This window comes from Rousettus aegyptiacus, unplaced genomic scaffold (assembly GCF_014176215.1).
Source record: "Rousettus aegyptiacus isolate mRouAeg1 unplaced genomic scaffold, mRouAeg1.p scaffold_m13_p_8, whole genome shotgun sequence".
NCBI lineage: Eukaryota > Metazoa > Chordata > Mammalia > Chiroptera > Pteropodidae > Rousettus > Rousettus aegyptiacus.
In genome coordinates, this window is record NW_023416311.1 from 46,804,990 (window position 1) to 46,830,938 (window position 25,949).

Below are 25,949 nucleotides of genomic sequence, written 5' to 3' on the forward strand. Positions count from 1 at the left end.
TCCAGTTTTTGTCTGAGAAGTGAAGAGTCTGAAGTCCACGTTTGAAGCCCCAACTTTCAAGATCTGTACCTGAGAGATAGGTTCCAAAAACATCTAGATTTGATAGCCCACAAGCCACACAAGGCTACAGCAAACTGAGAAATAAATCTTAGAGGGCTGTATGGACTCACTGTGACTAATGCCCCAGGTCACAGTGCAGAGACAGCAGGAGAAAATGTGTCCAGTTTTTCTGTGAAAGCGCCTACTTGCTTATCTTAAAAGCTTCAGCTGAGGTGCAGGCATCTGATTCAACATACATCTATGAGCCTAATGAAATTTTCTAAAGATGGTGAGGGCCAGCGGGCACTCCTTTGCTACCACCTTCTACCTCACTCTAGGTCACCAGTATCCCTCAAAAGGGAGATTATGCGTATCTCTGGAACACTAATCTTTGTGGATGCAGCTCTGGGGATGCTCCTTGATCACCTGGTTCTGGTGGTCAGTGGGCTAGCTCTTAATTGGCTACCCGTCCACTCCTTGGCCCATGGCACAGGGCAGAGGCAGCAGACTTAAATGTGCTGACTGTTTCTGTTGGAGAGGCCAATTAGCTTCTCTTAAAGCTTCGGCCTGAAAGGCAGGCTTCTAATTTAACAAACATCTAAAGGCCTACTGGAATACTCTCCAAATATAACAGGCTCACAGACCACTAGAAAGGCTGCGTAAAAAAATGTTAAAGGGACTTTGCTATTAGTAACAGGAAAACTAAAGTATAAATCTGACAGGTAAAGGTAACTATAGTAAAATTCAGGATAATTTAATGTTGTAAAGGTGGTGAGTTAATAACTTATAAAGGTAGTATAAAAGTTAAAAGATGAAAATAGTAAAAATAACTACAATAATTTGTTAAGGGATACACAATATAAAAAGTAATATCAGACAAAGAATTCAGAATAATCCTCTTAAGGAAGTTTAGTAAACTACAAAAACACACAGATAACTAAACCAAATTAGGAAAACAATGCATGAACAAAATGAAAATTTCAAATAAATAAAAACTATCACCATCTCCCTTCAAAAAAACAACCCCAGAAGTCCTACAGTTGAAAAATACGACTGAACTAAAGTACTAAATAAAGAGCTTCAAAATCAGACTTGAGCATGTAGGGGAAAGAACCAGTGACATAGAGGGCAGGGCGTTTGAAATTATCCACTCAGAGGAACAAAAAGAAAACAGATGGAAAAGAGTGAAGTAAGACTGTGGGACCTCTGGGACACATTAAAAAGAAGCAATATCTACATTATGGGAAATCCAAAAGGAGAAGAGAAACTGAAATTATTGATAAGTAAGGACTTATCTATCAATAGTATTTTGTTAATTGTTTTCTGGTTGTTTTGTAGATCCATTGTTCCTTGCTACTTATTTTTCTGTCTTGCTTTGTGTTTGGTATATTGGTATTTTGATATATTGATATTAGTACACTTTGACTTTTATAATGTCCTTTTGTGTAACTACTACAAGTTTTTCCCTGTAGTTACCATAAAGTTTACATAAAATATCTTAAAATTATAGCAGCTATTTTCAACTGATAATAATTTAAATAGCATTCCTAAACTTTACTTTTATACCTTCTCTCCCTCACATTTTAGGTTATTGATGTTATAATTTACATATTTTATACTGTGTATTTAATAACATTACCCTAGTTTAGGGTTATTTTTACTACATTTGTTTAACTTTTAAGCTAATCAGAGCACCCAAATATATAAAGCAAAAACTAACAAGGCAAAGAGAGAAATACACAGCAACACAGTTATAATTGGAGATATTAATTCCTGAGTCTCAAGCATGGTTAGATCCCCACATGAAAGAGGTAAGAGAGGCTGGAATCAGACAAAGAATTAGTAGGGAAACGAGCAGATTTGACCAACACTATGTATCATATGAACCTAACAGACATGTATAGAACATTTTGTCTGACAACAATAGAATACACATTCTTTTCAAGGGTGTGGAGGACATTTTCTAGGATGGACCTTATGTTAGGACATAAAACTAGTCTTAGCAAATTCAAAAAGAATGAAATCACACCAAGTATGTCCTCTGACCACAACAGTGTGAGATGCAAAATAACAGAAAGAAAAATGGAAAACTCACAAACACATAGAAATTAAACAACACTCCACTGAACAATCAACTGATCAAAGAAGAAATTAAAGGTGAAATAAAAAAATACTTGAGACAAACAAAAACAGAAATACAACATACTGAAACTTGTAGGATGTGACAAAAGAAGTTCTAAAAGGGAGTGTATAGCAACAATTAATAAAAACCAAAAAAGATCTCAAACATCCTAACTATGCTCCAAGGAACTTGAAAAAGAATGAACTTAGCCCAAAATTAGCAGAAGAAAGGAATTAATAAAGATTAGAGCAGAAAAAGTGAAATAGAAAACAGAAAAATAAAAAAAAGATTAATAACCTGACGGTTCATTGAAATGAAAAAATACTAATAAACCTTTAGCTAGATTCATCAAGAAAAAAAGAGATGACTCAAATAAAACCAAACATGAAAGAGATGTTATAACTGACACCACAGAAATATGAAAGATCCTAAGAGACTACTATGAACAACTGCATACCAACATACTGGATAACTTAAAAGAAACAGAAAAGATTATTAGAGACATACAATCTTACCAAGGCTGAATCAGGAAAAACATTTTAAATCTTAACAGACCAATTACTAGTAAGAAGATCGAATCAGTAATAAAAATCACTCAATAAAGAAAAGACCAAATGGCTTCATAATGAATTTTACCTAACATTTTAAGATTTAACACCTCTTTTTCATGCCCTTCCAAAAAACCAAAGAGAAGAAACACACCCAATAAGAAAGAAATAATAAATAAATGGCAACGGAATTGGAAAGGAAGTAGTATATTAGGCTCTATTTGCAGATGACATAATTTTATATGTAGAAAATCGTAAAGACTCCACTAAAAATTGTAGACCAACAAATTCAGTAGAGTTGCAAAACACAAAATTAATATACGAAAATCAGCAGCATTTCTATATGCTAACAATAAATCATCTAAAAAATAAAGATAACAATCCCATTTATAATAACATCAAAAACAAACAAAATATTCTTAGAAATAAGTTTAACCAAGGTGAAAGATCTCTACACTGAAAACTACAAGTCATTGATAAAAGAACTTGAAGACGACAAACTAATGAAAAGGTACTCCATGTTCATGGATTGAAAACATATTGTTAAAATGTCCCAAAATATTAAAATGTACCCAAAGCCATCTATAAATTCAATACAATCTATATCAAGATTCAATGGCATTTTTTTTTTTTACAGGAGTAGAAAAGATGATTCTAAAATTTACATGGGATCACAGAAGATCCCAAATAGCCAAAGCAATCCTGAGAAAGAAGGATAAAGCCAGAGACATCACACTTTCTGATTTAAAGATATATTACAAAGCTATAGTAACCAAACAGTATCATATTGCCATAAAAACAGACACATAGACCAACAGAATAGAATCAAGAGCCCAGAAATAAATCCATGCATATAAGGTCAGCTAATACTTGACAAGAGAGCCAAGAATACGAGAAAAGAGAAAACAGAGAAAAGACAGACTCTTCAGTAAATGGTGCCAGGAAAATTGGATATTCACATGTTAAAAAATAAAACTAGACCCCTAACTTATACCACTCACAGAAATTAACTCGAAATGAATTAGACTCAAATGTAACACTGGAAACCACAGAACTCTAGAAGAAAACATACAAAAAAACTCCTCGAAGTGAATCTTGGCTATGATTTTTGGACATGACAGATAAAGCACAAGCAACAAAATAAAAAAAAAAAAAAACAAGTGGGGTACATTAAATTAAAAAGCTTCTGCACTACAAAAGAAACCAATAAATATGAAATGAAAAGAGAACCTACAGAATGGAAAAAATATATTTGCAAACCATATCACTGATTAGGTGTTAATACTAAAAATATATAAAGAACTCATACAATTCTACAGCAGGAAAAAATCCAAACAATCTGCTTTAAAAAAGGCAAAGACCTAAAGAGACATTCCCCCAAAGAACATATGCAAATGGCCAATAGGTATATGAAAACCTATTCAACAGTACTAATCATAAGGGAAACGCAAATTATAACGACAATGAGATATCAGCTTATACCTATTAGATTGGCTAACATCAAAAAGACAAGAGATAATAAATGCTGGCAAGAATATGAAGAAAAGGATGCCTTGTGTATTGCTGGTGGGACAGTACGTCGGTACGGTCACTATAGAAAACAGTATAGAGGTTCCTCAAAAAATTAAAAATACAATTACCATATTACCCAACAATTTTATTTCTGGAAATATATCCAAAGGAAACAAAGCACTATGTATAAGAGATATCTACAGCCTCTGTGTTCACAGCAGCATTATTTACAATAGCCAAGACATGGAAACAACTTAAGTGTCCACTGATGAATTAATGTATAAAGAAAATGTGGTATATATATAATAGAATATTATTCAGCCATAAAAAAAAGGGAAATCATCTACTTGTAAAAACACGGATGAACCTTGAGGGCATTATGCTAAGTGAAATAAGTCAGACAGAGAAAGACAAACACTTGTATGATCTAACTTCTATGTAGCTTCTAAAAAATACTGAACCAAAACAAAACATCAAACTCATGGAAAAAGAGATTAAATTTGTGGTTACCAAGGGTGGTGGGTGCAGGGATAGGGAACTGGAAGAAGGTGATCAAAAGGTACACACTTCCAGCTATAAGTACTAGGGATATGATGTACAACATAATGACTACAGTTAACACTGCTATATGGCATATTTAAATTTAATTTAGAGAGTAAACCCTGAGTGATGCCCTCATAAGAAATTTTTTTTTTGTATTTGTATGAGATGGTAGATGTTGACTAAAGTTACTGTGGTAATCATTTCACAATATATTAAGTCCAATCATTATGCTTTACATCTTAATATATACAATGCTGTGTCAATTATACCAATAATATTGAAAAAAAAAAAAAAAAGAATGACACCAAAAACATAAAGAGAGTGTGTGTGTGTGTGTGTGTGTGTGTGTGTGTGTGTGTGTGTGTATAAATATGTAGAGCTTCAGGACTCATTCAAATTTAAGTTCTTAACCTAAAATAGACCATTATGATTTATGCAAGTCTCATTGTAACTAAAAAGCAAAAACATAAGAAGATACACAAAAGATAAAGAAATACCACTAAGCATACTACTATAGAAAATCATTAAATTATATAGGAAGTAAGAGAAGAAGAAACAGGAAATACAAAACATCAAGAAATAACTAGAAACATGGCAATAAATACATACATTTCAATAATTACTTTAAATGTCGGCAAATTCTGCAATCAAAATACAGAGTGGCTGAATGAACTAAAAAAAAAGACTCATTTATATGCTGCATACAAGAGACTAACTTCATACATAAAGACACAGAGACTAAAGGGAAAGAATGGAAAAAGATATTTCATGCAAATGGAAACCAAAAGAAAGCTTGTTTAGCTATACTTATATTACACAAAATATATTTTAAGAAAGACTTTAATAAGAAACAAGGAATGTCATTACATAATAAGTGGGTCAATCCAACACAAGGCTATAACATCTGTAAATATTTTAGCATCCAACACAAGAGTACCTAAATATATGAAGCAAATATTAACAAATCTAGAAGAAGAAATAGATAGCAATACAATAATAGTTAGGGATTTTAATACCTAACGATGGATAAATCACCCAGGAAGAAAATTAATAATGAAACATTAATGACATGTTAAACCAGATGTACTTAATAAAAATATAAGAACATTTAATCCTGAAGAAAATGTACATTCTCAAATAGACATGAAACATTTTCCAGGATAGATCATATTAGGCCACAGATCTTATCATTTTTTTAAAAGGTTGAAATCATATCAAGCATCTTTTTTTGACCACAATGGTATGAAACAAGAAATCAATTATAAGAAGAAACCTGAAAAATTTACAAATATGTGGTAATTACACAACGTGCTATTAAACAATGTGTCAAAGAAGAAATCAAGAGAAATAATACCTCGGAACAAATGAAAACAAAAACATACCTTATGGGATGCAGCAAAAGATTTCTGAGAGAGAAATTTATAGCAATAAATGCCTCTATCAAAAAAACCTCAAACTTTATATCTTAAGGAACTAGAAAAAGATGAAAAAAACAAAGCCTGCAGTTATAAGAAGAAAGGAAATAACAAAGATCAGAGTTGAAATAGAGACTAAAATGACAATAGAAAAGATAGAAGAAAATAAAAGCTGGATTTAAAAAATAAACAAACAAAATTGACAAACCTTTAGCTAGACTTACTAAGAGAGAGAGCTCAAATAAAAGTAGAAACGGGAAAGTAGAAAGAGATGTTACAGATGATAGCACAGAAATACAGAGAATCAGAAGAGACTACTATGAACAATTATATGCCAACATGTTGGACAACTTGAAGAAATGGATAAATTCTTAAAAACGTACAACCTACCAAAACAAAAATCACAAAGAAGTGGAAAAACTGAACAGATTAAATTAGTATTCAAAAACTTCCCAACAAAAAAAGTGCAGGACCAGATGGCCTCACTGGTGATTTCTACCAAACATTTGAAAACAGATTAATATCAACTCTTCTCGAAAAAAAAAAAAAAAAAAAAAAATTAGGAGAAAGAGAAACACTTCCAAACTCATTTTATGAGCAAGCATTACTCTGATACTAAAACCAGACTAGGACATTAGCACAAGAAAATTATAGGCAGGTATCCCTAATTAACATAAATACAAAAATCCTCAACAAAATATTAGCAAACTGAATTCAATAATACATCAAAGGAATCACACACCATGATCAAATGGTGTTTATTTTCTGGATGTAAGTATGGTTAACATCTGCAAATCAATCAATATGATACACCACATTAACTGAATGAAGGATAAAATCATAATTATCTCAATAGATGTAGAAAAAGCATTTGACAAAATTCAACATTGAATAATAAAAACTCTCCACAAATTGGGAACAGAGGGAACATATGTCAACATAATAAAGGCCATATATGACACACACACAGATAACATCATAGTCAACGATGAAAAGTTAAAAGTTTTTCCTCTAAGATCAGATACAAGACAAGGATGTCCACATTCACTATTCTATTTAACGTAGTCCTAAGCTGAGAAATTATTCAAGAAAAAGAAATTAAAATGATGTAAATTGTATATAAAACTGTCACCATTTGCAGATGATATGATTATATAAAAAATCTAAAACTTTCACCAAAAACTGTTAAAATTAAATGAATTCAGTAAAGTTTCAAACTACAAAATTAATATAAAAAATTCAGTTACATTTCTATATACTAATAATAAATGAGCAAGAAGAAAAACCATTTAAAACTGCATCAAAAGAATAACTAGAAATAAGTTTAATCAGGAAGGTGAAAGACCTGTACACTGAAAACTATAAGGTAGTGATGAAAAAAATTAAAGACGACTTAAAAAATGGAAAGCTATTCCATGCTCATGGATTGGAAGACTAATGTTAAAATGCCCATAGTACCCAAAGCAATCTATAGATTCAATACAATCATCAAAATGCCAATGGCATTTTTCACATAAATAAAACAAAAATCCTTAAAATTTGTATGGAATCACAAAAGACCCTAAATAGCCAAAGTAATCTTGAGAAGAACAAAACTGGAGGCATCATGTTCTCTAATTTCAAAGTACTTCACAAAACTATAGTAATCAAAATAGTATGTTATTAGTATAAAAACAGACAACTAAGTCAATGGAACAGAAAAGAGCTCTGAAAAAAATGCATATATGGTCAATTAATTTATAACACAGGGGCCAAGAATAGAACAGTATTTTCAATAAATGGTGTTGGAAACACAATCACATGGAAAAGAATTAACCTGGACCACTCTGTTATACCACACATTAAAATCAACTCGAAATGGGTTAAAGACTTGGATGTTAAGACCTGAAACCATGAAACTCCCTAGAAGAAAATATAGGTGATAAACTACTTCACATCAGTGATCTTTTGACATCAAAACAAAATCAACAAAAGCAAAATAAACAAGTTGGACTACATCAAACTAAAAATCTGCACAGCAAAAGAAATCATCAACAAAATTAAAAAGTAACCTACTGAATGAGAGAAAATATTTGCAAACTATATATCTGATAAGGGATTAATATCCAATTAAAAGAATTCATACAACTCTGGCAAAAAAAAATCAAATAACTCCATTAAAAAATAGGCAGAAGATGTGAATATACAAGAAGACATACAGATGGTCAACAGATATATGAAAAGTTGCTCAGCATCACTTATTAGAGAAATGCAAATCAAAATTATGAGATATTACCTCACACTTATTAGAATGGCTGTTATCGAAAAAATAAATAAGTATAACTGAGGATGTGGAGGAAAGAAAACCTTCGTAAACTGCTGGTAGGAATATAAATTGGTACAGCTACTACGGAAAACAGCATCTTTTTCATATTTAGGCTTTGTCCATATGTGAGCACCTAGGATGTCTGCTTATCTCTGTCATCAGGGAAGCCTATGGTAAGAGGAGTGGGGCGTATGGCATGGGCATAAAGTGATACACTGCTAGGTGGGGCTGGTAGAATTTGCAGGTTGTCTTCCAGTAAGATGATGAAATGAGACTCAAGATAGGCCAAGTGTGTCTGAGATGGACATGAAAATGTTAGGTAACTCATCAGACATGAGCAACAAGGGAACAAAGGAATGGAAGCCCAGCCCAAAGACCGCCCCCAAGACACTTTATTGGTAGTTAGAGAATCCCTCCTACAGCCCCAGAGACAAAGGACAGGAGGGCCATAATCTACAGCTGGTTTAATATGGCCACAGACACGTGTGTAGAAGGTACTACCCTAACCTGCTCACAATTTCGGCCTCAAGATACCATCATAATACCATGTTTATGCCTGGAAGTTCATGAATCTAACAGGCTGAATCCTGGGTAAGCGCATGCACACTAAGTAAAGAGTTATATAGCATCCACGTGTCAATAAAATGACCTCACATGCTAGGAATGCCTGTGTAACCACCCATCATGGCCCAAGTATAATACAGTCCTTCTCATTTCTGGGCTGTCACTGCTCTCTCCACTGAAAGCCCATTCCTCTCTTGGAGCACACTCTTTCTAAAATATACTTTTAATAAATCTTTTCTAAATCTCGCTGACCTGTGATTCACTGTGTCCCTGAGGAAGAACTGAGGAAAAATGCTAATTATACTCTGCGTTCTTATCCCCCGTATGCCGCCAGGGCAACACCATAGTTCAAATTGTCCCCACACAGTAACAAAAGGAGTCAGTATCATCCAATGTGAAGATTTCAGCACTCACCGTCCACATTTGCCTTCCTCATTCCTGGCCAGTAGGAATCTTCACACAGGCATCTCAGCATTTCTAATCTTACACGTTTCCAAATCAGAAGTCTTCACTTTTCTCTTTTCAAAATTAACTCTCCTCCAAAACAAACTGTAACAAAATGATTCATCTTCACTATGATGATGATAATTTCATGCTTACAAATAAATATCCCATGAATTAGACTTTGTGTTAGGAGTTGCTGGGATATGAACACTGTCCGTCCTCGCCTTGGAAAAACTGACTACTGTGGCTGCTCTTCGAATTCAGCTGGAAGCTTTAAAAAGAGTGCTGGCCCAGGTGCCAGGCCTACAGCCTCTGATTTAATTGGACTAGGGTACAGCTCAGGCATCAGGATTTTTAAAAGCTCCTGTGTGATTGTTCTGTGCAGGCAGTGTTGCAACCTGAGATCCAATGGTAGAGAACAGGCCACGATCTAGCTCAGAGGGTCTTAAACTTCAGTGCATCAGAATGACTCAAGGAATTTGTTAGGCATACTGATTCCCAGATTCCATAGCCAGAGTTATGATCCACGGTGTCTAGGGTGGGGCACAGGAATCTACATAGTTAATGAGTGCTCCAAGAGAATCAGGTGTGGACAGCTTCTACCTCTCTTCAATAAATATTTCCAGGGTAAGAACAAAGGTGAAAAGATTTCAGAAGAGTGTACAAAGGTTGGCCATGGATTGAAAAATAGTATGAGGAATATTAAGACTATTCCAATGACAGGACCAAAGGAAGATTTAAAAAAAAGAGAGAGAGAAGATTGGAGACTGCTCCTCCTGGAGAGGAAGTGCACTGTGTGGTGACCGGCTGTTCTTTATCACCTCCAGGGCAGATGAAGAGCAGAGGCCTTTAAACTATACCACGTGGGTTTTAGGTTATATGCAAGAAAGGAATTCCTGGCAGTGAGAGTTGTTAAGCGCTGATTTAGGTTATTAAGGAAGGCTGTGAAATTTTTTTCTCTGGAGGTTTTCAAAACCAGTATAGATTCTCATCTGTCTTGGCTGGCTAAGGTATTATCCTGCTCAAAGGCAGAGGAAATAGACTAGATAACTTTTTAAGCTCTTGAATGGCTTATGACTCAAGGATTTGTAACCAGCAGCAACGGTGGTTAAATGTGAGTGTGAAGGGACTTCCAGAATGACAGAGTGAGGAGCCTGGCAGACCCTTTTCCCAGCAAAACAACAATTTAACTCATAAAAATTATGAAAAAAAAATAATCATTTTAAAGCTCTGGAAATTGTCCTAAGGGCATACAGCAAATGGAGAAACATGCATTCAAGAAATTCTACTAATCTTAGAACAATGAGAGTCCTTGGCACAGCCTCCTCCCCATCCCCTCAGCTTTGTGTTTGGAAAACTCTTTTCTGGGAATTCTCTTCTGGGTAGTGTGGCCAAGAAGACAAGGGGTATAAGGGTAAAGGAGAGGAGGCTACCTCTTTTCCCAACTCCCAGTCCAGGGCTTTTTCACACTGCAAGGGGCAGGCGGCAGGTGTTTATCATTCCCTCCCCACCACCACCCTTCCCATGTTGCAGAAACTCTATTTAGGGCAGGTGTGGCTGAAAAGACTGAGGTTCCAATCCCTACCAGCTCCTACTCATAGGACATAAGCTCTACTCCAGCTGTGCAGGCCAAGAATACTAAGGCTCCAATTATCCTGCCACGGCAGTGTGAAGGCTCCACTCTGAGAAAGGGGTGCAAAGATACCATCCCCTACTCCAGCACCCACTCGTGGAGCAGGTGGCACTCTAGCAGAGGCAGGCCACTGTCCCTGCTCCCAGCTCCCGTGCAGCAGTGTACAAGTTCTGCTCAGGGAGAGAGGCAAGCTGTAAATAGCTCTGTTGAAAGAGAATGACTACATTTGGAACAGCGTTTGGAGAATTTCAGGCCTAAGGGTGTTCTTGAAACAACCCGTGATCTTGGTAGAGAACAATTAAGAGTGTTTGGTAGCTCCACGATGCTGGTAGTAACAAGTGAAAGAGCAGAACAGCGGGGAGTTCAAGAGAGGACCACAGAAAGAGCAAAGAATAACCCTCCTGGAATGACAGTCAGCTCTCTTGGTCGGAAAGGTTGTGCCCATGTACTAGGCACGTACTTAGAAGCAATTGGAGCAGTTGGGGCCATTTTGAAGTCATTCCCCAAGCTGCACATAGATCCATCAACACAGGGTGGAAGCCTCACTGGCCCAAGGGATTTAAGCACAATCTCTGACCAAGCAGTAACTGGACAATAAGCAGATCTGGCCCTGGGGCAACTTCTAGGAAGCCAGGCTTAAAAATAAAATTACATGCATCCTTGGTGGTTTGGCAGACTGTCTGCATACCCCAAACTGTACACTCAGGAGCAGATGAAGAGGGAACTTCCAAGCTACTAGTCCCTGGCTGATTGAGGGGCAAAAATGTCAATTCCCTGAATTTTGATAGCAGCCTCCAAGCCACCTGGACATCCAATGGTAAAGAGTAAAACCTAACTGAACTAGGGGGCTTAAAACAAATTTTGACCAAAAAGTAGGCTCAAGGGCATTGATTATGAAGCCAGGCTGAAAGAGAAAAACAAGGGGAAAATAACCTGAACAGAGATATCAGAGACTGTACATCATAGAGTTAGTGGAATCATGGCACTGAACAAATAAACAAATGATAAAGCAAACAACAGCAACCCCCTGGGGGATATCGGTATCCAGAGTTGCTACAATATATTCTCTAAAATATTCAGTTTTCAATAAAAAAAATTACACATGTGCACAGAAACAGGAAAGTGTGGCACACACAGGGAAAATAGCAGGTGATAGCAACTGCCTTTGAGGGGCCAAGATATTGGACTTAGCAGACACAGGCTTCAAAGTATCTATCAAAAGTATGTTCAAATAACTTAAGAAAACGATGTCTAAAGAATTAAGGAAAGTATGATGACAATGTCTTATCAGATAGAGAATATCAATGAAGAGACTGAAGTTTAAAAAGAATCAAATGGAAATTCCGAAGTGGAAAAGTACCAAAATGAAAAATTCACTAGAAGGGCTCAAAAGTAGATTTGAGCTGACAGAAGAATCAGTAAGCTTGAATTTAGATCATTAGAGAGGATGCAATTTGAAAAACAGAGAAAAAAGAATGGAAAACAAACAGAACCTCATAGCAATGTGAGACATCAATAAGATACTGACATATGTGTAAAAGGGAGGAGGAGAAATAGAAGAAATATTTGTTGTGCTTCTTGGACCCATAATATTTTTCCTCAAATTTAAAGGTTTTCAAACATTATCTTTTCAAATTCCAAGTAGGATACACAGAGATCCATACCTAGACACATTATAATTAAAAAGTCAAAAGCATCTTATGCACTTTATAGATGTCTAACCAATGTACTATATATTTGAAATGAATTAAAATAAATAAATAAATAAAATTTTTAAAAAAGTCAAAAGCCAAAGATAAAAAAATCTTGAAAGTAGTAAGAAAAATTACAATGGAACTCCAATAGGACTAATAACTTCTCATCAGAAACAATGGAGTCCAGAGGCTGTGGGACATGTTCAAAATGTGAGTGTGTAACGGAAGACTGAAATTTGTGGATAAGATTCCCCAATGACCCCATGTCATAGATGTGTCTTTCTCTCTGTAGTCTATACTTTTTCATTTTTTATCACATTATCTCATGATGGTTTTTGAATCTTTGTGTAGGAAATATTTTATATTTAGTACAAATTCATCCAAGTTTTCAAAAGTAGTCCTGGATCTTCTATCTCCTCTAGGGTTAAGTATGTATCTTTGATTCTTGTTTTAGGTTGTGAGGACTTAGTTCTCTGTCATGGACATCTGTTATTTGCTCTGCATCTATTCTTTCTTCTAATGATGATATACCTGGTGTTCTTTTGGGGGAACTACACTTAATTCATGTGGTTTATCTGAGGCTGATGTAAAATTCTGGATTTATGGGTGAGCATGTAACAGAAATCTGATCAATCAGAGATTTGCTCTGACATATTGAACCCTGACAGGTTCAGGGCACGTACCCAAGCCATACTAATGAGACTCCATTTGCGGACTTTAGAACAATTGAGAAGATGTTATTCCATCAGCATTACTCAGCTGGTAGCATGTAAGTCCGGGGCTGTCATGGGCCACCAGGAGGAGCGAGCCTCCCAGGGACGTGGGCCAAAAAAAGAAAAAAATAAAATAAAACTGAGAGATTGGAAGAGAGAAATCTTGTCGTTATGGCATTAATTTGAGCCATAATGAATCCAGTTGTGCCGAAAGCCACTTTCAGCTCTGACTACCTGAACAATATATCCAATACTGCATATCAAGTTTGAATTGAGTTTCTATTAGTTGAAACTAGAAATCATGAATATTGATATGGTGTTCTACACTTTTCATATACTTATGAATGTGTTCATTTTACAACTGAAAAAAAAAAAGAATTGATACAAGAGGCAAAACAGAAATAGGTTCATAGAAATTCAACAATAGCTTAAGATGATATCTTAGGAAGTCACTCTCTGGATTTTTTTAAAAAACTGGAAAACTTTAATAATGAATTCAAGAAATTGATGCCAATTTGAACTTCTAACAGCTCACACGTTGGCCAGTGTCCAGTAGGTGATGCTGATCTGAGTGTGAACACACTCATCATTAGTGTGCCTATTTCTCGTTAACTATCCAGGCCCGGAAAGGTTGTTGAGGTTAGGGTTGAGGGTGGGGTGGGCAGAGGTTAACTAGCAAAAAAGCCCTGAACATTAACTCAGGGCCTTGTTGAGCTATGTAGGACATACTAAGAGATCCAAGGAGGCCACATTTAAAAATAGCATAATGAAATTAGTACACTGCAGTCTGCCCTGAGGAGCAGACATGACCTGACTTGATGAAGCTTCACACACAAAATGAATTTTATTTTTAGGGCATTCTATCTGGGATAACAATGGCTCTGCTGATATGAAGGTGGTAGGTATAGTTTGTCTTAGTGGCTGGCACTTACGCTTGAGAAGAACAAAATAGCATATTTAAACTGTCAAGCCCTAATTGTTTCATTAGATGGTGGTAGTCTTTGACAAAAGGAGCCGGCTAACTGCTGAAAGCAAGAATGATGAGCAGTAATTCTGGCAGGGCACTGGGGCGCTGCACTAGTTACCTCTCCTCCTTTGTTTCTTCTCAGTTCATCTCTGTTACAAGGGGAAGTCTCATTTTCTAATGTAATGACTGCTATTAAAATCAGTTAAAAGCCTTTCATGAGCTCTGTGGTATATACTCCTATATATTTTTAGATATGAATGAAACACTAAGGCAAGTTCTAGCATTTGTATTTATCTGTTGGTCTCCAGCATCCAGTTTAAGATCAATTATAGTAATGATAGGTGTTTATTTAGGACTTTGAACCCAGCAGGATCCTAAAATGATTTACACATTTCATACATTATGGATTAAATGTTTTGTTTACCACTAACTTGCAGCTACCTCACCTTTGACGGTGAACATCACACCACCACTAACTGCTTCTCCTGTATGGAAAACGGGAACCCTCTTATCGGACAGAAATGAGGAAGGACTTTTTGGTAGGCAGAAGGCAAGGACTCAGCTTAATATCTTGACTGGGCACTGAAGAAAGCCCCAGGCTAGGCATTTATGGTAAATAAAGCAGTTTCCACATATTAATTTTATAAAGCACTTCTGCTCTTCCCTCTAACGCTGCACATCTGTGAGGTATCAGGGGAGAGACTGAGTGGGGGCGTGAGGAGGGGAGTTCTGATTTATTTCTTGATGCTCAGTGGAATAAAGACCCACAGCATGTTTTCCATTTACACACATTTAAGAATTTAGAGGCTGCTTAGAATGAGAGAGTGGTTATATTTCATCAAGAGACATCATAAAAGCTTTCTCCAGTTTGAAACACAAAAAATCAGATCCCATAGATAGCTATTTTTTCTCAGGTACAAGCAACCAAATGTGATTAATGCCTTTTTCAAGGGCCAGAGCTGTCTTCCCCCATCCAAAGAGAACTCGCAGAGGAATCCTCCCAGCCGCCCTGGTCTCTGTTCTTGGCAGGAGGGGAGGGAGACTCCTCCGCGGGTTTGACTGTGTGGACCTCTGCTTTGGAGGCAGCCCCTCGAAGTTCAGAGAGCTGATTTATCTTTGATTTGGGTTTTTAAATTAGCCTTGTTTAAAATCATCTATCTTTTTCCAAGGGCAGCTTTGCTTTTAGCCAAGCTTCATATTAGGCTCTAGATATAAATTTCAGCTGAGTTGTTTTCCAGATTGAAGAGTCTGAAATGTCCAAGCCCATTTTTATCATCATCGGCGCTGAGCTGGGGCAAGTTTATCCTTGCCAGACATTGGTTCTGAGCCTGAATGGGCCCTCTACTTTGTTGGTTCTTGCTCGATATTGAAGAATGATGATTTTGTTGGAGAAATGTTCATCATTTAAATTCACCTTTCCCTAACTTAGATAGACGTAGACTGATGAGGGGTTACAGTAATTGAGAAGCTCCATTAAGTGAGAAGAATCCAGTCAGAAAAGTGTGGAAAGTGTATTGAAGAGGAAAGAGACTCCCTGAGCTGAATTAAAAACTCAAGTGGAAGGACAGTGCTTGTGACCACTCCGCCCATCCTGGTGAAGAAATGCTGTAGAACATTTCGGAATCCAAAGAAAACGTCACCAAGGAAGAAACTGCAATCTGTATACACCATGCCTTGTGGTGTAGGGAATGAGTAGGCAAAAGCTAATCATTAGTTAGCAGGGCTAACTACCAGGTTGTGGTAAAATACTTTTTTAGTGCAGTCTGTCTTGCTACCAGTATAGACAGGACTTCTGCTGCTTTCAGTGTGCGCTGACACTGAAATGAGTTGTACTTTTACAACTCATTACCATTTCCTCAGGCTTAGCTGCCACCCAGCAGGTTCCGTGGAGATGAGAAAGGCTCAAAAAGTTGGAGATGGGCCCCTTGCCATTGGGGAACATTGAGGAGAGAAATACAGAGCCTTCTTATCAAATATTTGTTTGAAAAATACATTTTTCAAAAATACATGTAAAAATACATTTCAATGTTCTAATTTGGTAATCTGGTTTCCAGGTAATAAGATGAACAAACAAAAACCTCTAGTGCTGATTCCCTCCTCCAATTTTGTAATTTCCAATAATGTATGAACAGATGCAGAGGAGAAAGGAATTTATTTAACAATTATAAAATGTTTTTGATTTTGAAAAAAAAAAACCCTAAAAATTGAATCATTGCATATATTCCCAGTTTGTTTCTTTACTAAAAGCAAACAAATAGCCTGAAAACCTGGAAGTTCTAGTTAGTGACATGGTTTTCGATATTGAAGCAAATTGCTGACTTAAGGTGAAATTAAAATATATGGCAATAAGTTTCTTCCAGGTCCACATAGGACTATACTATTGATCAAAATTGCCTCTGTATGTTAAGATACACTTAATTATTTTGTTTATTTTTTTACTCTGAAAAATTAGTATTCACATATTTTCATGGATTTTATACTATGTTTATTAATTGATCAAATATTAAATAAGTGCTTTGGATAGCAGCTTCTCTAAGTTTAAGGAGTTATCATCAAGGCATTAACAGTAATTCACATATCCATAAAATTGCCAAATTGCAATTCTGGCTATAAACTGAATCAAGAATCTGCCATCATGAACCCTTTTGACAGGCTTCATAAGACTATCTGCAAAGATGCATGGAATTATAGAATGATGGGTCTGGATATAAACTTACGGGCATTAAGCTCATCAAAGAAGAGACAGATCTAGTGAGGTTGAGCTGGGCTCCATTTATCCACTGTAGCCAGAGTTCCTTCAAAGTCCATCTAGGAGTGTCAACTAGAAAAGGTAAAATGATCTTAGGGATTCTGTTGTTATTTTTGTGACCTTTACCTTTTTAATAATCCTTCGGAATTTCTTTAGGGAAAAGAGTGGTCAAGCTTAGTAATCAGGGTATTGCAATTTTTGAATATCTTTTATAAATATTCAAATACAAGCTTAAATTTATGCTCTAAGTGGGAACAGGACAGCACAAGAAATATATCCCATTGAGAGAATCCTTCTGCATTTGCCCTAGTCCTAATCCTTCCTAAGAAATGTGAACTCTAGAGGATCTCTAAGGCATCCTTCATCTCAGAGGTCTAAGATTCCATGATAAAACATGTGGGGAAATGTTATTTGCCAAAATGCTTTATGCTTATGGTTCACATATATAGCATTCGTTCCCCCAATTCTTGCCCCCTCACCCACTAAATCTCTTAGTCTTGCTTTTATCCACCTAGGCTATCCATTCTGATTCTTGTGAGTGTTAAATGAAAATTCAAATAATTTGGCCAGGATTGAAAAATACAATGTAGTTTTGAATAATTCTCTGTACTTTTTGGGGAATATACATTCTAGATTTTAATAGGAATGTTATATAAAATGGCTTCAGTATAACTGCTGAAATTCAAGTAATGGAAATAAGTAAAACTGAAAACACTGAAATTTCCTGAGGCTTCAGCATACTCATATGGAATAATAGTATATGTAAAATATTAATGCTTCGAAGCCACACTAGGTCAGTTGATGGTAGCATGACTGACATCATAGAAAAAATGAAATCTGTCATATTGGATGCATGATACCGATAAAGTCAATGAGTACTTGGGAGAAGGAATACTTAGAAAATATGGCTCAATTGACTATGTTCCATTAGAGTTAAGTAATTCTTAATGTAGACAAAATGGTAATAACTCCAGAGTGGTAGGATGTATCTCATTAAAACAAACAACAAAAAAAACCAACCAAACAAACAAAAAGCACTCTAGTATTGTTCCCAGGGGCAGGGGGTGGTGATATTGGACAACTAAGGAAGCTGCATAGGGAGAATTTCAGTGATATTGTAATTTTCATCCTATTACTTCTAAATCTCTCTCTTTCAAACTCTACTCCCAATATTACTTCCTTTTCTACGACAGACATCAACAATGAGACATCTTGATGTTACCTCAACTGTAATACTTTTTAAATAGAACTTCTCTCACCGTTGAGCTGTTTTCTAACTCCCCAAGTCTCTGATAAAGATCTCTAGGTTAACCAATTTTGAAATCCTGGAGTTACCCTTGACTTGTCTCTCTGTTTTATTAAAGAAACCTGGGAAATTTTCTAAGAATTGACTCTTCTTTACTCATATTTTGATGATGTTATTGTTATTTAGGTTAGTCTCTTAAATAACCTTTTGGCATCCCATCTCATAGTTTGCCTTTCCTCTGCTTCTACAAATCCTTTAAGGTTCAGTTCAAGACTTTTTTTTCCACATAATTTTTATGAATTTTACCAAACTTATACTCTTGCTCTTTTCTTTCTCCCTTAAATCTCAACAATAGTTAATTTATACCTCAAACCTACTAAATTATTGCGTGTTTAATGATGTTTGATGCTGTCTTCCCATAGAATAATCTTCCCACTGAAATGTAAGCCAGTAGGATGCAGAAACTGCCTCTCGCAGTTATCCTAAATTTCCTACAGAACCTAGATGGTGCTGGGGAAGTAATAGGATGCTAAAACAGTATGTGTTAATTGATTTCACATTTACTGAGAGCTATCAAAAACATCATTTATATTTTCTATGAAAATGATCTTCATGTCTAGTTTCAGAAAATTCAGAGTAGGCTACATATTCCAAAAAAGTCTATGTTTGACCTTTGGATATTTTTTGCCATATATCTGTATTCTTTGCTGAGAGCTAAAGATAACACCTAAGGATGCAAAGATGCAAATATATGGGACTTATGCATATTTAGAGCAAAAATTTTTTCTTATTTCTGCGACATTTGAGAACCCTCAGGATATATATATATATATTTTTTTTATCTTGAAATTTTTGGCCTTTTGGCCATTCTAAGTGTGGGTATTATTGAAGTTACATCAGATTACATGTTGAGAGGCCGAAAACTGATATATGTCAACAAGGTTCCTAAAAGACGAAAACTGAAAAACATAGTGCAAATGCAAATGTTTCAAATTCTCTCATGTCCTATGCTGCATTGAGGCTGACTCCTATAACTGATTATGTACATTAACACAAATAGCTTAATCAACATTTTAGAAACTCAGTTCAGTGGTACAGATATCATCCAAAAAAAAGAAGATGAGCAATGATGCATCTGATTCACAATAAATCTGTGTGATACTCCGAATTTTAAGCAATAGCTGTATTTATTTTTATTGCATTTTTTATGAGGAGGCTTTGGAAAGCTTATGTTCCATGATCTGATGTTTATGGTCAGTTCAATCTTTCTTTGAAGATGAGCTACACCCATTAAATAAGCCATGACTCATCTGGGTGCTTATGGCTACATGATGCTCATTTGTAAGGTTCAAATCTTTACAACCTCATGGACACACCTCTTCTCGACAAAGCTGAGGTGCCCGAGCTTGGTAGAGATAGAAGTGTGTGTCACTACAGGCTCAGAAACGAGCATGCTCTCCCATCATCCAGGCTAACCTCAGTGTCTCTGGCTATATAAACTAGTCTGTCTGCTGTGAATATTCATCATGTTAGCTTTAAACTTGGGAACCTTTTAAAAGAGAAGCTTCCCACTCTTCAACAATAACAAACAATTTAACATTGTGTTTAGCAACTTGTCAGTTACTCCATCTCTGTCAAAGGCATCTCTTTGGTGATTATATCTCAATTATATCTGGACCAGTTTGCAATATCCATTATATAGAAGTGAGAGGTCCATAAAATAGTTTAATGGCATTTCTTCATGTGAAGAAAAAATGAAAAAGAGAGGGAGAAAAAATGAAAAGAGGGAGAGGGAGAAAAAAAGTAAAAGAATATTATAGCTAATATTCCTGGAGTACTATCTACTTGCCAGGACCTTCTAAGAGCTTCATATGGATTGATTCATTTAATCCTGAAAACAACCCCAAGAGACAGCTATTATTATCTTCATTTTTTTCTGATGAGGAAATTGAGGCATGATGTTAGTTAAGTACAGATTTAGGATTTGTACCCAAGCAATCTGACACCAGAGGCCGACTTTTAGCATATTTTCTTTCTACATAAAAATTGCTGATTGCTCTTTTAAAAACAGTCATAACACAAAATAAATTGGGGTTCAAATTTTCTATCTGTTCAGGCATAGTTCTACAAGATACTTTGACAATCTGTTGAACATTGAAATATTTCACCAATCGTTTGATCATGAGTCTATGAAATGGAGCTATTTGTTTGGTTAGTGGTGGGTGGAATGAAATGACAAATCATTTTCACACAATGAGTGTCATTTGAAATCTCATAATGGTTAAGAAATGCATCTATTTTGGAGGTTCAATTGGTTTCTTTTCATCAAGTCTTATTCTTGATCACTTTACTAATTTTATTTTAGTGTTTTCATGCAGATGTGCCCAGCCTTTGTAAATGTCAAAGCATTAGCCAACAAATATTTATTGATTAAATGTTCATTTTCCCTCCTAATGTACATGTCTGGAGAATAGGGTCTTGTGGATGCTTTACTGAGAGTTGATTGGTAGAATCAGTAACTCAGCCAAAAGTAAAGGGTAAAGTGTGAATATGAAGTGTATAATGTTTTATCCAAAGAGCACTGAAAAAATGGTTTGGTTTGGATAGTCAATATCTGTTCATGTAAGGTTAGCAGAATAAAATTAGAGATCAGGAGATTTTATTGCCTTGTATGAAATTATTTCCGGGCATCACTAGTTGGATACTCTGTCAACTATGGTGACAATTCATTGTTCTGCTGCTTAGCATCCAAGTTATATGTAGATAGAACCTCCTCTCCCCCTATCATAGCTCATGTGAACCTGAAAAAGTTGACCTTATTCCCAGTTATAGGGATAGAGCATGTGACTAAAGTTAATGGCAATCAACATATCACATTCCTTTAACATTTGTAATTAATTCAAGTGTGACTCAAATCAGTCTATTAGGACTTCTTGTACTTTTGAGGATGTAGCCATGGGAGCTTATGGCAGCCAGTTAGAAGCCATGAGAATAGAGCCAACGCTGAAGACATCGAGTTGAGAAATGATGGAAAAAAATAACCAACAACAAAAAATCATGGATAAGACCATCCAAGCTCTGGATCATTCCTGAATCTAGAATATTTCTTTCTTGTTCAACTATTCAAGCCAGTAAATACAACATTTTTTTTTTTTGATTAAGCAAATTTGAATTAAGGTTTCAATAATTGCAATGGAAATAATCCTAAATATAAAAATAAAAAGAAGGAAGCAAAGCAGTAAGTTTCTTAAAAATATATATAACTTTCTTGTGATATTAAGCTGTTAAAGTTAGGTTGAACTATTTGAAATCATTTTCCTCTCTTTTCTGTTGTTGTTGCTGTTGTTGTTGTTTAGCAGACTTGTTTTGAATCTAGCAGAAGTCCTCCTTTTTAAGTTGCCACCAATATCCTTGGACAGCATCTGCTAAAGTAGTGGACCTAGAAGGCCATATTGGTTCCACTGATATTAAGCTCCATGCTACCTCTTTTGGAGATCTGACAAAGGTTGGGTCAGTCTAGAGGTTAAGCAGAGCCAAATGCTTTATTTCATTTTAGTATTTGTAGTACAAGACAGAATTACAACCAGAGAATGATGAGCACTTGAACTGTGGGTCATGTTGAGTCTGGAGGTAATTTTCATGTGTGTGCAAACTGACTAATAAACAGAAAAGTTTGGAGAAATGAGAGACTTCAGCTGACAAGCAAAACAAACAAAATCAGAGAGAGAGAAAGAGAGAGAGAGAGAGAGAGAGAATTATGAGTAGGTTTCTGTTTCTTGAAAACGAATGACTCCTGACTAGAACATTTATAAAACATTTTTCATAAAAGAATCATCTTTCTAATTCAATATCATGTAAAATACCTTACATATAAAAGAGATGAGATCAGTGTTATTGTTGAAAAATTATTTTAAAAGTTCGTATTTCTAAGATTTGCTTACTATACAGCCGAGTTAGTGAGAAAAATGACACTTTTAATGAGCATAAAAATGTGAACTCTGGGTTATAAATGATAGATGCAATCTGAATCTTCAATTTTATTTTTTAATTTTGCATTGCTTGCACACCTTAATATCACAAGAAAGTTATATATATTTTTAAGAAACTTACTGCTTTGTTTCCTTTTTTACTTCTTTTTATTTTTATATTTAGGATTATTTCCATTGCAATTATTGAAATCTTAATTCAAATTTGCTTAATCAAAAAAAAAAATCCCAATTCACACCAATAAATAGGTGCAACTGATAAATGATTTTAATAGCTCACCTTGAAATCTCTGTCTTTTCTTTAAAAAAAACTTATCTAGAAATGTGAAAGTGAAGCAATGATTCATTTTCTTTAGCCATTTAGATTCTTTTCAAGATCTAACATATTTGCATTCTTTAGACTAAATATAAAAAGGAGACAATAAACTTACAAAACTCAAAGAAAATGTTACAACTACTTACTTATGGTATCATAAGATATGTGTTATGCTTCTTTGTTGTTGCATAGGTGGCTGGTATGCTGTGGCTAGAATGTACACCAAGTGGATCTGGCTGAGTCAGGGCTGCAATTAACAGAGCGCAGTTGGCTCGTGATGCAGGAGGTACTTCCTTAAATCATTCTTCACAAAGTGCATATAGAAAGAAACAAATTTATTGAAAGACCAGGTCAGAGCTACAACCTACTTGATCAATAATTCAATTTCAAGAAGTTCAAATGTATGCCCAGAGATCATTATGAGTTCTGTACAAACATTTGTTAACCTGAATGCATAAATTATCATGTTGGTAGTTTTCGAGTGGGCTAAAATTTGGTATAAAATAGTATTTAACTACTATTTGCTCTATTATGTTTAAATTATTTGAAAAAATAAGTTTTTAAATCTAAATTTTGCAAAACCAAAGCTTCTCTGAGGCATTCCAGTGATATCTGAACAATTCTTTAAAAATGAATAAAATTAACCCTCAATATCACAGATTTCAAAATTAAAGCCAAGTGAGGAAACGAGACAGAGGAGTTCTAGAATGAGAACACAGACTGGCTGGTCTTGAATCTTGAAACTCTTACTATTTTGAACACTTGTTATTTTTTTTTCTTAGTACCAAATAATGAAAGTTTGTCAAAATTTCAACCTTATAATATTATTTTTAGGGTCTTATAATATAGTTTATGAAACACATTGTAACATCTTTACATTTATTTCTATGGTGTCTGTAAAAGGATGTGAAAATCTGGAATGAACTTCTAGTTACCAGAAGTAGTTTTTATTAAAATACTTACATTGTAGGAAAAAAGCCAAAACCCCCAAATCCCTTTTACATGCAATTGGACACTTGTTTCTAAAATGAGACATACTGGTCTGTCTCACCTACTAGTATATAATCTCCATGGAGTAAGATCCTCTTTGCCTTGTTTACTTTTGAATCACAAGCTTCTAGAACAGTGTAGATCACATAGTAGGTATTCAATAACTTTTTGCTATCTTTTTGACAATGAAGCCAGAAAAAGCAGCTAGGATTTAATTTCCAGAGTCCTTAACTTAGATAAGTTTATAAATAAAAAGTTATAAAGCCAGCTTTGTTGAAAGGTGGGGGAGGGGAGTCAGCCCAAGTTCATTAGCTGATGTGTAGATTCAGACCTTAAAGTCACTTTCTGCTCCATTTTAAACAGTTGAGAGACCACTCTTACTCTTAAGATCTCTAAGTTTTGCAAGACTTCTATTTCATTTAAAAGGGTTATTCTGAAACTTCCAGTGTTATTGCTCACATCCTAAACATTGAGGAACAGCAGACTGGCTTGTCTCAGCTGACTGGTTGACATGGATGTTTAGATAATTAATGCTGGCCAATTTTCAATGGATGCCATGGATAATCTGAGTTTTATTTATTCAATGAATGATTTATTGGTTAGTTCCTTTGCTTTACTTGTAACCTGGGTATGTGTGCAGTAAAAATTAAAGATGGGAAAAATTATAGAATCAAAACTATATTTACATGTTACTAATATCTAGTTGCTATCCTAGGTTATCATCCTGTTCAAAACCTGTCTCTCTGTCTCTCTGTCTCTGTCTCTCTCTTAAAAGAAAAAGAAAAAGAAAAAAAAAACAAGAACCTATCTTTTAAGCCTCTCTTTGTTTGGTATTATGGATATCACTGATTTAGTGTGCAATTTACTTTGTGCCTGAGATTAGCTCCTCTCTCTCTTCCTTATTCCTGGACTGCCACTCCTTACCCTAACAATGGCCCTTTATGCCTCTCTGCCAACATCTTACTGTTGTACTCATGTGTTGGATTATTGCCAAGGGTGAAACTCTGAAAACTTTCTGGAAGTCCTGACGCCAGTAAAGCACCAAATGGAAGAGTATAATAAGAATATGGTCTTAAATTTCTAGGAGCTGTTCAGTTTCATCATGACAGTGATAGAGTTTTTCTCAATTGCTTCCTTCAAGAAAGCGGCTACTCGTCTTCCAGTGAATGGTCCCATCTGAATTGCTGGAAGGCTTGGGAAGCCAATACTTAAGTATTGTTACTTTTCAGGAGAACACCATTGTTGTGGGTTGAACTGTGTTCCCCCAAAACATGTTTTAAAGTCCTAATCCTGGGTACCTGTGAATGTGACCTCCTATGTAAATAGGGTCTTTGAAGATGTAATTAAGTTAAGAATAAGTTACTTTGTATTAGGGTGGGCTCTCACCCAATGACTGGTGTCCTTGTTAGAGGACAAGAGAAAAAGAGACACACAAGGTAAACATCATGTGACAACTGAGGCAGAATTTGGAGTGGTTTGTCTGCAAACCAAGGAGTGACAAGGATTGCTGGCAACATCAAAATATGAGAAAGGCATGAAACAGATTCTCCCTTGGAGCCTTAGAGACAGCATGACCCTACTAACCTCTTAATTTCAGACTTCTGGCCTCTAAAACTATGAGAGAATAAATTTCTGTTGTTTTAAGCTATTTTGTTTGTGGTAATTTGTTACAGCAGCCTAACACATTAGTGAAAATAAAAATGCAGGTGACCTAAAGATAATGGATTTTAACCTTGTTAGTTGTTATAGTCTGATCTTTTTCCCAATAAAACTTCTGAATGAGCCTCATGAATCATATATATATTTCTTTTTTCCTCCTCTATTATCTAGCAGACAGAAGCAAAACTCTTCTCTCTCCAATTCCCAACTTGCTGAGTTCCTTGGCAGCCTCCCAGTGGCCCTCTTTGGAGATGTCCTCTAGATCCTGACCACCCTCTCCCTTTTCAATGCCCATGCTCAGTACTACATACTCAGGTTGGCTCCCATTACTTCCTTTATTTCTTCTCCCCTCCTGTCCCTATTACACAGACCTGCCTAGTTTCATATTTCCTCAGAACCTTGAGCTAAGCCAAGAAATACGTTATCTGGTCTGCTAAGTAAATTGGGACACTGTATAAGTGATCAGTACTGAGTTCAGATGCAATGTCTCACAAGTAATGAATT

The 25,949-nt window shown here is 35.5% G+C and overlaps 1 long non-coding RNA gene across 1 annotated transcript; it reads right to left on the reverse strand.

Moving 5' to 3' along the window:
• Nucleotides 1-9,467: 9,467 nt before the first annotated feature.
• On the reverse strand, nucleotides 9,468-23,052 carry LOC107497397. The gene is made up of 3 exons (XR_001593798.1): nucleotides 22,943-23,052; nucleotides 17,217-17,320; nucleotides 9,468-9,597 (listed from the first exon to the last, which is right to left on the reverse strand). It is a non-coding gene; the product is annotated as an uncharacterized LOC107497397 (long non-coding RNA).
• Nucleotides 23,053-25,949: the final 2,897 nt, after the last annotated feature.